Below are 13,631 nucleotides of genomic sequence, written 5' to 3' on the forward strand. Positions count from 1 at the left end.
TGCCACAGAGCCTGAGCACCTTCAGGACCTTCCTAGAGAACCAATGGGCTTTGCTGCAGTATCCAAGCATGTGACCCTCGATCTCCAATGAGAGATCTTACCCTGGGCATGCTCAAAAGGAGAAAAGCAGGACTTAGTCCCAAAAGCGTCTGCTCGCTGCTGCCCAGCACTGGCTTCAATAGCAGAAGCTGGAAAAGCAGCAATAACCCTTTGCACAGTCAGACTGAGCGAGATGCTGGGACCGACATCTCCGCTGAGCAGGCTCCACTGCGGCAGGAGAAGAATGGGAGACCGCAGCGGAGATGGCCCGAGATTCCCCCTGTGCAGAGGCGGGAACTCGACCCCTAACATTACATATCCCATGCTGATACAGCAAGTACTGAGGTTTGTTCTCAGCATTACAATTTTGGTGGCCATATGGTATATTGTGAAGACGCTGTCTCTCAAAGCTCTAGGTTCATGGTATAAAGTCTCAACACAGGGCATACTGGTTAGGCAAAGGCTGGAGGTTGAGGTACCTTATAAATTTGTGACGTATTTATCAATTGGTGTGGTTGCCACTTAAACGGTTCTTTGGGTTTACCTGTAGGGCTTATGAGTGTCCTGACAAGAGCAGAACTGCGAGGCTAATGTTAAAGACAAATTGGTCTGAAGTATCCAGCAGTGTTCCAGACACACACAGACATTGTGGATATCCATGCTGATCATGGATATCGGACATTAAAGGGGTTGTCCACTACTTTCAATTAACCCCCCAATGTATCCCCCCGGGGCCCTTGATGAATTGTGTAATTACCTTCCGTTGCCGTTTTCGCCTGTGAGCGGCGCTATTCTGGCGGCTGAGTCCGGGTCGCATGACCCCCAGGCTGCAGCTGCCGCTTATTTCCACCGACGTCACGTCAATTTCCAGACTCTGGAAATTGATGTGACGTCAGTAGCAGGCGTGAGCCAGCCGCACAGTCAGCAGTCACTCATCAAGAGTGACTGGGCTGTGGGTGGGGCTGCTGACTGCAGGCCTGTGCTGGGGGCGGGCGGGGCTAGGCAGGGATGTGCGGGCGGGGCTAGGCAAGGATTTTATGTGCGGGCGCTGGTGCTCTGCGGTCCAGCGCCGGCGCTGTGCGGTCTGGCGCTGTGCAGTCCGGCCGCTCTGCGGTCCGGCGCTGGCGCTGTGCGGTTCGGCACTCTGCGTTCCGGCGCCAGCGCTATGCGGTATGTGCTGGGGGGGTGGTCTTTGGGGTGTGTGTGTGTGTGGGTCTCTGTGTGCAGACATCGTCCGATGGGACTACAAGTCCCATCGGGCTCTGCCTGCTACAGTGACAGTGAGTGACACATTAGCCAATGATGGGACAGTAGTACTCCCATCATCCGGCTAATGTGTTGAATGTAAAAAAAAAAAAATAAATAAATACACATATACAGTACTTACACATATACATACATACAACACACACCATGTGACAACATGCACCATGCAATATGCGAAAACATGCAACATACGACATGCACAATGCGATGACATTCAACATGCACCATGCGACATGTACCATGCAATGACATGCACCATGCGACGACATGCACCATGCGACGGCAAGCACCATGCAAGGACATGCACCATGCGATGACATGCACCATGTACCATGCAACAACATGCACCATGTGACGGCATGCACCATGTGATGACATGCATCATGCGACGGCATGCACCATGCGATGACATGCACCATGCACCATGCGACGACATGCACCATGCGATGACATGCATCATGTGACGGCATGCACCATGCGATGGCATGCACCATGCGACGACATGCGACATGCGACGACATGCGACATGCATTATGCAGGAGACATGCACCATGAGACAACATGCACCATGCGATGACATGCGACATGCACCATGCGACGACATGCGCCATGCGTCGACATGCACCATGCGACGACATGCACCATGCGACGACATGCGACATGCACCATGCGACGACATGCGCCATGCGACGAAATGCACCATGCGACGACATGCACAATGCGACGGCATGCACCATGCGACAACATGCACCATGCGATGACATGCACCATGTACCATGCGACAACATGCACCATGCGACGACATGCGACATGCACCATGCGACGACATGCGCCATGCGACGACATGCACCATGCGACGACATGCACCATGCGACGACATGCGACATGCACCATGCGATGACATGCAACATGTGACATGCGACATGAAACATGCCACATACAGTACGTACATACATACAACATACAACAGACATACAGTACATGTAACATACAGTACATACTCACCATCACTTGTCACTTTGTTCCCCGAAGCCATTGCCATCTATAAAAAATATTAAAATAATAAACAACCAATATACTCCCTGATCCGCAGAAATCCAATTAAAATGAGTGTCCCTCGACGATCTCCCGTGGAGAGCAGGAGCATCTGCTGATGCGACTGCTCTCCAGGGGCTCCAGGAACACACTGAGGGGAGGAAGGTATCCTTCCACAACGTATTCCCCACAATGTATTCCTACGCCCCTGTGAGAAAATAGTCCCTAGTCTCACTTTATGCCATTGCTGTTGAGAAATTTTCACAGGCAGCAATTGCCATAAAGTGAGATTTGTCCTAAGGTAACCTCAGTGATGCACTGCAGGAGCCATTGTCTCCTGTCAGTGTGTCACTGAGGGTCCTATAGAGCAGTGACATCACCCAATGTCACTGTTCTATAGGGGAGATCGTCATGGGACACTCGTTATTAATTGGACTACGGCGGACAGGTAGTATACGGTTTATTATTTTACGTTTTTTGCAGGCTCTGAAATATGGTAAGTATGGTTAAATGAAGAATATTAAAATACTTTTTTCCTAATGTGTGTGTGTTTTATTAACCCTTTATTAATATTGGATTAGTAATGGATAGGCGTCTTATTGACGCCTCTCTGTTATTAACCCGGCTTAATTTCACCTTACAATAGCAAGCTGACATTAACCCCTTATTACCCCATATCCCACCGCTACACGGGAGTGGGAAGATAGGGGCTAAGTGCCGGAATTGGCGCATCTTACAGATGCGCCATTTCCGGGTCGGCAGCTGACTGATATTTGTAGCCGGGGGGGGACCAATATCCATGGCCCCTCTCTAGGCTATGAATATCAGCCGGCAGCTGTCTGCGTAGCCTTTCTGGCTGTAAAATATAGGGGGACCCCACGTCATTTTTTTGTGGGGGGTCCCCCTATTTTAATAGCCAGTAAAGGCTTCGCAGACAGCTGCGGACTGATATTCATAGCCTAGAGAGGGGCCATGGATATTGGTTCCCCCCCGGCTACAAATATCAGTCAGCTGCCGCCCCGGAAATGGCGCATCTGTAAGATGCGCCAATTCCGGCACTTCTCGGTGAGCCCACTTCAAAGCCGCAACATGTCAGCTGTTTTCAATACAAAAATAAAAAATGTACTTGATCGCTAAACGGCATAGCGAGAAAAAAAATCAAAAGCCAAAATTATGTTTTTTTGGTCACCGCGACATTGCATTAAAATGCAATAATGGGCGATCAAAAGAACGTATCTGCACAAAAGTGGTATCATTAAAAACGTCAGCTCGGCGCACAAAAAATTAGCCCTCACCCGACACGATATTTCAGAAAATATAGACGCCACAGGTATCAGAAAATGGCGCAATTGTTTTATTTCTTTTTAGCAAAGTTATGAAATTTTTTTTACCACTTAGATAAAAAATAACCCAGACATGTTTGGTGTTTATGAACTCGTAATGACCTGGAGAACTATAATGGCAGGTCAGTTTTATGCTGTATGCACACATTGCAAATGCCAGAAGGGCCGGTGCCAGTCGTGGGCCGCTCGATCCTCCTCCCCCTGCCGCCAACGACTCACCCTCCTGCCGTCGCATTCAACTATACCGGCGTCTATGATGCCGGTACAGTTGAATGCAATGATGGAGGAGAGAGCGTCTACAGATGCTCCCTCTCCCATCATTCCCCGCTCTGCCTCTAACACTGTGGGTGCACGATGACGTCATATCATCGCGCACCTGCTGTGTCCCAGGCAGACTGCAGCCGCCGAGACAGGAGCAGGAAGCAACGCGGCCAAGAGGAAAGGTGAGGAGTGTTTTTTTTTTTTACTGGACCGTGGGGACATTCTCGGGGGGGGGAGGAGGAGGAGAGATGCGGGCTGTGCTGTATATACCACTGTGCGGGCTGTGCTGGATATACCACTGTGCGGGCTGTGCTGTATATACCACTGTGCGGGCTGTGCTGTATATACCACTGTGCGGGCTGTGCTGTATATACCACTGTGCGGGCTGTGCGGGATATACAACTGTGCGGGCTGTGCTGGATATACCACTGTGCGGGCTGTGCTGGATATACCACTGTGCGGGCTGTGCTGGATACACCACTGTGGGCTGTGCTAGATATACCACTGCGGGCTGTGCTGTATATACTACTGTGCGGGCTGTGCTGTATTTACTACTGTGCGGGCTGTGCTGTATATACCACTGTGTGGGCTGTGCTGTATATACTACTGTGTGGGCTGTGCTGTATATACTACTGCGTGGGCTGTGTTATCTACTATGCGGGCTGTGCTATATACTATGTGGGCTTTGCTATATACTATGAGGATTATATTATCTTCTATGGGGAGGCCATGTTATGTACTATGTGGCTGTGGTATATACTATTGTGGGGGTATATTATATACTATGGGGGAGGTTGGGTTATATACCATGGGGGAGGTTGTGTTATATACTATGGGGGGCTGCATTATATTTTATGGGGGATACATTATATATTATGGGGAGGTGGGCTGTATTATATTCTATGGGGTTACATTATACTCTGTGGGGTGGCTGCATTATACTGTGGGGTGGTTGCATTATACTGTGGGGTGGCTGCATTATTCTCTGTGGTTGCTGCATTATATTCTGTAGGGTGGTGGCTACATTATACTATACGTGGGCTGCATTATACTGTATCGAGGACTATGGGGAATACGTTATACTATATGAAGAACTATGGGGTGCATTATACTATGGGATGTGAATTGTACTACATGGATGACTATGGCGGTGCATTATACTATATGGAGCACTATGAGGAGTGTATTATGCTATATGGAGGACTATGAGGAGTGTATTATACTATGTAGAGGACTGAGCAATGTATTTTAATAAATTGAGGACTATAGGGAGTGTATTATACTATATGGAGGACTGTGGAGCACATTATAATATATGGAGGACTATGGGGTGTATTTTACTAAACAAGTAAAATGCTGCATATTCAGATTGTTTTTGCCGGAACAAAAATCCTTGTTCTCAGCAGCACATCGCCGCTGTAAACTGTAGATGTGCTGCTGATAACATGATACTGTATGGGGATCGGTTAGTGATCTGTTAGTGATCGTTCTGTCCCATCATTCTTTCTCAGATGGTGGAAAGAGGCCGGGAAACAAGCGTTGAACAACTTCAGTATTGTCGATCAAACTCATTTACCGTCCTGAGATCAGTGCATTTAAATACAACCGAAATGCTTTTGTGTGATGTGCAATATGTTAGCATTTTGGGCCCCATTTTAAACTTTGCCTAGGCGTAGGGCCCCACTTAGCCTAAAACCGGCCCTGCCTACAAGTGTACAAAGATATTATACAGTCACCATGTGACAAGTGGGCCTGTGTAACTTCAAATGCCAGGGCTGAATTTTAGTCCCAGTCCGGCCCTGCCGTCCACACACTTCCCTCCTCCTGAACTGCAGCGTTTCTTGGACCCACATCCGCATCTAAACTGCAGATCTTTTTTACATCTGTGGTTTTGCTGCAGATGTGCCCGACTCCATAAAAGTCTATGGGTGCAGAAATGCTGCAGTTCGGCACAAAAGAAGTGACATGCTGCAGAGAAAAAAAAAGCTGCGTTTCGGTGCGGCCTTTTCCGCAGCATGTGCGCAACAAGTCTGCGGCTCCCATAGACTTACATTGGTTGTTGTGCTCTACACTGCGGATTTGATGCAATTCTGTGCAGCAAAAAACCCTGCGGATCTGCAATCAAATCCACAACGTGTGCACAGCCTTATCATTTAGTGAACCTAGCAAAAAAGCCAAGCAAAAAACAAGTGTCGGATTGCACTTTTTTTGCAATTTCATTGCACTTTGCCTTTTTTTGCACATTTTCTGTTACACGACATGCTAAAACCAATGGTGTTATTCAAAAGTAGAACTTGTCCCGCAAAAAATAAGCCCTCACATGGCCATATTGATGGAAAAATTATGGCTCTGCAAAGAAGCAGAGCGATAAACGAAAACAAAAAAGCTCCAGGGGTGAAGGGGTTTAGAAACATGGATATGGACATATCTATGGAAATAGACATAGATATATAGATATATCTGTATGTATGTATTAGGGTTGAGCGACTTTCATTTTTTTAAGATCGAGTAGGGTTTTGGGAAACCCGATTTTGTCCAGAGTCGAGTCGAGTGCAGTCGGCCGATTATCGCTAAAAGTCGGGGATCGACCGAAACACGAAACCCAATGCAAGTCAATGGGGAAGCATAGTCGGCAGTGAGTGGAGGCCAGGAAAACACCTACAGTGCCCATTTTAATGCCAAAAACATCCATTCTTGTTTCTGAAGCTTGCCAATCTTAATTAACTGTATAATAATAGTTGGGCATAGGGAATTGGGGGAAAGTTGTGGGGGGAGTAGGGCTGGCTCAAGTTTTTCGTGGGCCCAGGAAATGCGGACTACGTCACGGCGGTGTTGCAGGGAAAGGTAAGTATTTAAAAGTTGCAAGTGCTGTGATCCTGAGCAAGCAGGGGGGGGCCCACTCGTTCGCATTGCCACTGGCACAGGGCCCCTCAAAGTACGGCGGTGTGTTTGCATGGCGGGGGCGCCTCCCACCAGCAGCGACACTTTTGCGTACTCTGAGGGGCCTTGTGCCAGTGACGTCGCCAACGAGTATGCCCCCCCACCTGATGAAGGAACCTGCACTTTCATCTGCACCTTCCTCTTTGTCCCTGTGTAAGGTGGTATAACATGCGGGAAGGGGAACCTTACTTTCAGCAGGGTCAGATTCTGGCTGTGTAGAGTACAAGGGGAATGTAGTGGTCTAGGTCAATGTACCAGCAGACTCATTTAGCAGTGGCTGGGCAATGGGCAGGATGAGGAGGAAACAGATATAGGGCCAAAGAATAAAGTAGGCTACATGCAGTTTAAAATTGGTAACAGGACTAAACAGGCGGCATTGCTTTGTTCAGTGGAGTAGCAAACCCAAGAGCAGCAGACACTGTTTCAAGGGCCTAACCACACTAGTAGGCCAAATGCAGTTTAATATCTGATAGTATAGGGCGAAAGCCAGAATGTGGAAGCTCAGCTTTGTTCAGTTGAGGACAACACCAGGGAGGGGCAGACACCTTTAGTAGGCCGGAAAAGCCTATTGCATTTTTTAAAATGGTAATTTGGAGCAGAAGGTTGAAGCTCAGCTTTATTTAGTTGAGGGCAACACCAGGGAGGGGCAGAAGCCGTTAGTAGGCCCTAACCACCCTTTTTTTTTTTAAAACCACTTAATGAGAGCCGGAAGGTTGAAGCTCAGCTTTATTTAGTTGAGGACAACACCAGGCAGGGGCACACAGACAGACACCTTTAGTAGGCCGGAAAAGCCTATTGCATTTTTTAAAATGGTAATTTGGAGCAGAAGGTTGAAGCTCAGCTTTATTTAGTTGAGGGCAACACCAGGGAAGGGCAGAAGCCGTTAGTAGGCCCTAACCACCATTTTTTTTTTTTAAAACCACTTAATGAGAGCCGGAAGGTTGAAGCTCAGCTTTATTTAGTTGAGGACAACACCAGGCAGGGGCACACAGACAGACACCTTTAGTAGGCCGGAAAAGCCTATTGCATTTTTTAAAATGGTAATTTGGAGCAGAAGGTTGAAGCTCAGCTTTATTTAGTTGAGGACAACACCAGGCAGGGGCACACAGACAGACACCTTTAGTAGGCCGGAAAAGCCTATTGCATTTTTTAAAATGGTAATTTGGAGCAGAAGGTTGAAGCTCAGCTTTATTTAGTTGAGGGCAACACCAGGGAGGGGCAGAAGCCGTTAGTAGGCCCTAACCACCATTTTTTTTTTTTAAAACCACTTAATGAGAGCCGGAAGGTTGAAGCTCAGCTTTATTTAGTTGAGGACAACACCAGGCAGGGGCACACAGACAGACACCTTTAGTAGGCCGGAAAAGCCTATTGCATTTTTTAAAATGGTAATTTGGAGCAGAAGGTTGAAGCTCAGCTTTATTTAGTTGAGGGCAACACCAGGGAGGGGCAGAAGCCGTTAGTAGGCCCTAACCACCATTTTTTTTTTTTAAAACCACTTAATGAGAGCCGGAAGGTTGAAGCTCAGCTTTATTTAGTTGAGGACAACACCAGGCAGGGGCACACAGACAGACACCTTTAGTAGGCCGGAAAAGCCTATTGCATTTTTTAAAATGGTAATTTGGAGCAGAAGGTTGAAGCTCAGCTTTATTTAGTTGAGGACAACACCAGGCAGGGGCACACAGACAGACACCTTTAGTAGGCCGGAAAAGCCTATTGCATTTTTTAAAATGGTAATTTGGAGCAGAAGGTTGAAGCTCAGCTTTATTTAGTTGAGGGCAACACCAGGGAGGGGCAGAAGCCGTTAGTAGGCCCTAACCACCATTTTTTTTTTAAAACCACTTAATGAGAGCCGGAAGGTTGAAGCTCAGCTTTATTTAGTTGAGGACAACACCAGGCAGGGGCACACAGACAGACACCTTTAGTAGGCCGGAAAAGCCTATTGCATTTTTTAAAATGGTAATTTGGAGCAGAAGGTTGAAGCTCAGCTTTATTTAGTTGAGGGCAACACCAGGGAGGGGCAGAAGCCGTTAGTAGGCCCTAACCACCATTTTTTTTTTTTAAAACCACTTAATGAGAGCCGGAAGGTTGAAGCTCAGCTTTATTTAGTTGAGGACAACATCAGGCAGGGGCACACAGACAGACACCTTTAGTAGGCCGGAAAAGCCTATTGCATTTTTTAAAATGGTAATTTGGAGCAGAAGGTTGAAGCTCAGCTTTATTTAGTTGAGGGCAACACCAGGGAGGGGCAGAAGCCGTTAGTAGGCCCTAACCACCATTTTTTTTTTTTTAAACCACTTAATGAGAGCCGGAAGGTTGAAGCTCAGCTTTATTTAGTTGAGGACAACACCAGGCAGGGGCACACAGACAGACACCTTTAGTAGGCCGGAAAAGCCTATTGCATTTTTTAAAATGGTAATTTGGAGCAGAAGGTTGAAGCTCAGCTTTATTTAGTTGAGGACAACACCAGGGAGGGGCAGAAGCCGTTAGTAGGCCCTAACCACCATTTTTTTTTTTAAAACCACTTAATGAGAGCCGGAAGGTTGAAGCTCAGCTTTATTTAGTTGAGGACAACACCAGGCAGGGGCACACAGACAGACACCTTTAGTAGGCCGGAAAAGCCTATTGCATTTTTTAAAATGGTAATTTGGAGCAGAAGGTTGAAGCTCAGCTTTATTTAGTTGAGGGCAACACCAGGGAGGGGCAGAAGCCGTTAGTAGGCCCTAACCACCATTTTTTTTTTTAAAACCACTTAATGAGAGCCGGAAGGTTGAAGCTCAGCTTTATTTAGTTGAGGACAACACCAGGCAGGGGCACACAGACAGACACCTTTAGTAGGCCGGAAAAGCCTATTGCATTTTTTAAAATGGTAATTTGGAGCAGAAGGTTGAAGCTCAGCTTTATTTAGTTGAGGGCAACACCAGGGAGGGGCAGAAGCCGTTAGTAGGCCCTAACCACCATTTTTTTTTTTAAAACCACTTAATGAGAGCCGGAAGGTTGAAGCTCAGCTTTATTCAGTTGAGGACAACACCAGGCAGGGGCACACAGACAGACACCTTTAGTAGGCCGGAAAAGCCTATTGCATTTTTTAAAATGGTAATTTGGAGCAGAAGGTTGAAGCTCAGCTTTATTTAGTTGAGGGCAACACCAGGGAGGGGCAGAAGCCGTTAGTAGGCCCTAACCACCATTTTTTTTTTTTTAAACCACTTAATGAGAGCCGGAAGGTTGAAGCTCAGCTTTATTTAGTTGAGGACAACACCAGGCAGGGGCACACAGACAGACACCTTTAGTAGGCCGGAAAAGCCTATTGCATTTTTTAAAATGGTAATTTGGAGCAGAAGGTTGAAGCTCAGCTTTATTTAGTTGAGGGCAACACCAGGCAGGGGCACACAGACAGACACCTTTAGTAGGCCGGAAAAGCCTATTGCATTTTTTAAAATGGTAATTTGGAGCAGAAGGTTGAAGCTCAGCTTTATTTAGTTGAGGGCAACACCAGGCAGGGGCAGAAGCCGTTAGTAGGCCCTAACCAAAGTTGAAGGCCAAATGCAGTTTAATTTCTGATACTATAGGCCGAAAGCCAGAAGGTGGAAGCTCCGATTTAGACAGTGGAGGACAATTTGAATTAGGGACTGCAGACAGACTTAGTAGGCTGTCCCCTGTGGACCATGCATCCACCACATTAACCCATTGCGCCGTAATGGACACGTAATCTTCCGTGGCCATGCCTACAGGTCCATGCGTCTGTTGTCAGGTGCACCTTTGTACTCACAGATTGCCAGAGTGCATGGACAATGCGGTCTTCTACATGCTGGTGGAGGGTTGGGATGGCTTTTCTCGCAAAAGAAGTGTCGACTGGTTAGCTTGTAGCGTGGTACAGCGTAGTCCATCATGGCCTTATTAATAGTAAATAAAATATATAACTAGGCTCTATGAACTTTTAAATAGGTTCCAGGGGTACACGGGCAGCATTGGTGTGGTCAGTGGAGGAGTATTGCAAGTAGGGGCTGCAGACAGGCTATCAAAGGCCTAAAATAACAAACAGTAGGCAGTCATGGCAGTTTTACATCGGTTACATGAATACACAGGCAGGCACTCCAGGCAGCATTGTGGTCTGTGGAGGAGTATTGCAAGTAGGGGCCGCAGACAGGCTATCAAAGGCCTAAAATAACAAACAATAGGCTCATTGCAGTTTTACAGCGGTTACATGGATACACGGGCAGGCAGCTTGGTGGTCAGTGGAGGAGTATTTAAAGTAGGGACCGCAGACAGGCTTCAAAGGCCTAACATAAGAAAATGGGCTGGCTGTAGGCACTTTATAATTGGTTCCAGGGGTACACGGGCAGCAGTGGTCTGGTCAGTGGAGGACTAGTGGAAGGAGGGACCGCAGACAGGCTTCAAAGGCCTAAAATAACAAACAATAGGCTCATGGCAGTTTTACAGCGGTTACATGGATACACGGGCAGGCAGCTTGGTGGTCAGTGGAGGAGTATTTAAAGTAGGGACCGCAGACAGGCTTCAAAGGCCTAACATAAGAAAATGGGCTGGCTGTAGGCACTTTATAATTGGTTCCAGGGGTACACGGGCAGCAGTGGTCTGGTCAGTGGAGGACTAGTGGAAGGAGGGACCGCAGACAGGCTTCAAAGGCCTAAAATAACAAACAATAGGCTCATGGCAGTTTTACAGCGGTTACATGGATACACGGGCAGGCAGCTTGGTGGTCAGTGGAGGAGTATTTAAAGTAGGGACCGCAGACAGGCTTCAAAGGCCTAACATAAGAAAATGGGCTGGCTGTAGGCACTTTATAATTGGTTCCAGGGGTACACGGGCAGCAGTGGTCTGGTCAGTGGAGGACTAGTGGAAGGAGGGACCGCAGACAGGCTTCAAAGGCCTAACATAAAAAAATGGGCTGGCTGTAGGCACTTTATAATTGGTTCCAGGGGTACACGGGCAGCAGTGGTCTGGTCAGTGGAGGACTAGTGGAAGGAGGGACCGCAGACAGGCTTCAAAGGCCTAACATAAAAAAATGGGCTGGCTGTAGGCACTTTATAATTGGTTCCAGGGGTACACGGGCAGCAGTGGTCTGGTCAGTGGAGGACTAGTGGAAGGAGGGACCGCAGACAGGCTTCAAAGGCCTAAAATAACAAACAATAGGCTCATGGCAGTTTTACAGCGGTTACATGGATACACGGGCAGGCAGCTTGGTGGTCAGTGGAGGAGTATTTAAAGTAGGGACCGCAGACAGGCTTCAAAGGCCTAACATAACAAACAATAGGCTCATGGCAGTTTTACAGCGGTTACATGGATACACGGGCAGGCAGCTTGGTGGTCAGTGGAGGAGTATTTAAAGTAGGAACCGCAGACAGGCTTCAAAGGCCTAACATAACAAACAATAGGCTCATGGCAGTTTTACAGCGGTTACATGGATACACGGGCAGGCAGCTTGGTGGTCAGTGGAGGAGTATTTAAAGTAGGGACCGCAGACAGGCTTCAAAGGCCTAACATAAGAAAATGGGCTGGCTGTAGGCACTTTATAATTGGTTCCAGGGGTACACGGGCAGCAGTGGTCTGGCCAGTGGAGGACTAGTGGAAGTAGGGACCGCAGACAGGCTTCAAAGGCCTAACATAAAAAAATGGGCTGGCTGTAGGCACTTTATAATTGGTTCCAGGGGTACACGGGCAGCAGTGGTCTGGTCAGTGGAGGACTAGTGGAAGGAGGGACCGCAGACAGGCTTCAAAGGCCTAACATAAAAAAATGGGCTGGCTGTAGGCACTTTATAATTGGTTCCAGGGGTACACGGGCAGCAGTGGTCTGGTCAGTGGAGGACTAGTGGAAGGAGGGACCGCAGACAGGCTTCAAAGGCCTAAAATAACAAACAATAGGCTCATGGCAGTTTTACAGCGGTTACATGGATACACGGGCAGGCAGCTTGGTGGTCAGTGGAGGAGTATTTAAAGTAGGGACCGCAGACAGGCTTCAAAGGCCTAACATAACAAACAATAGGCTCATGGCAGTTTTACAGCGGTTACATGGATACACGGGCAGGCAGCTTAGTGGTCAGTGGAGGAGTATTTAAAGTAGGGACCGCAGACAGGCTTCAAAGGCCTAACATAAGAAAATGGGCTGGCTGTAGGCACTTTATAATTGGTTCCAGGGGTACATGGGCAGCAGTGGTCTGGTCAGTGGAGGACTAGTGGAAGGAGGGACCGCAGACAGGCTTCAAAGGCCTAAAATAACAAACAATAGGCTCATGGCAGTTTTACAGCGGTTACATGGATACACGGGCAGGCAGCTTGGTGGTCAGTGGAGGAGTATTTAAAGTAGGGACCGCAGACAGGCTTCAAAGGCCTAACATAAGAAAATGGGCTGGCTGTAGGCACTTTATAATTGGTTCCAGGGGTACACGGGCAGCAGTGGTCTGGTCAGTGGAGGACTAGTGGAAGGAGGGACCGCAGACAGGCTTCAAAGGCCTAACATAAAAAAATGGGCTGGCTGTAGGCACTTTATAATTGGTTCCAGGGGTACACGGGCAGCAGTGGTCTGGTCAGTGGAGGACTAGTGGAAGGAGGGACCGCAGACAGGCTTCAAAGGCCTAACATAAAAAAATGGGCTGGCTGTAGGCACTTTATAATTGGTTCCAGGGGTACACGGGCAGCAGTGGTCTGGTCAGTGGAGGACTAGTGGAAGGAGGGACCGCAGACAGGCTTCAAAGGCCTAAAATAACAAACAATAGGCTCATGGCAGTTTTACAG

Source organism: Ranitomeya variabilis, chromosome 5 (assembly GCF_051348905.1).
Source record: "Ranitomeya variabilis isolate aRanVar5 chromosome 5, aRanVar5.hap1, whole genome shotgun sequence".
NCBI classification, from domain to species: Eukaryota; Metazoa; Chordata; class Amphibia; order Anura; family Dendrobatidae; genus Ranitomeya; species Ranitomeya variabilis.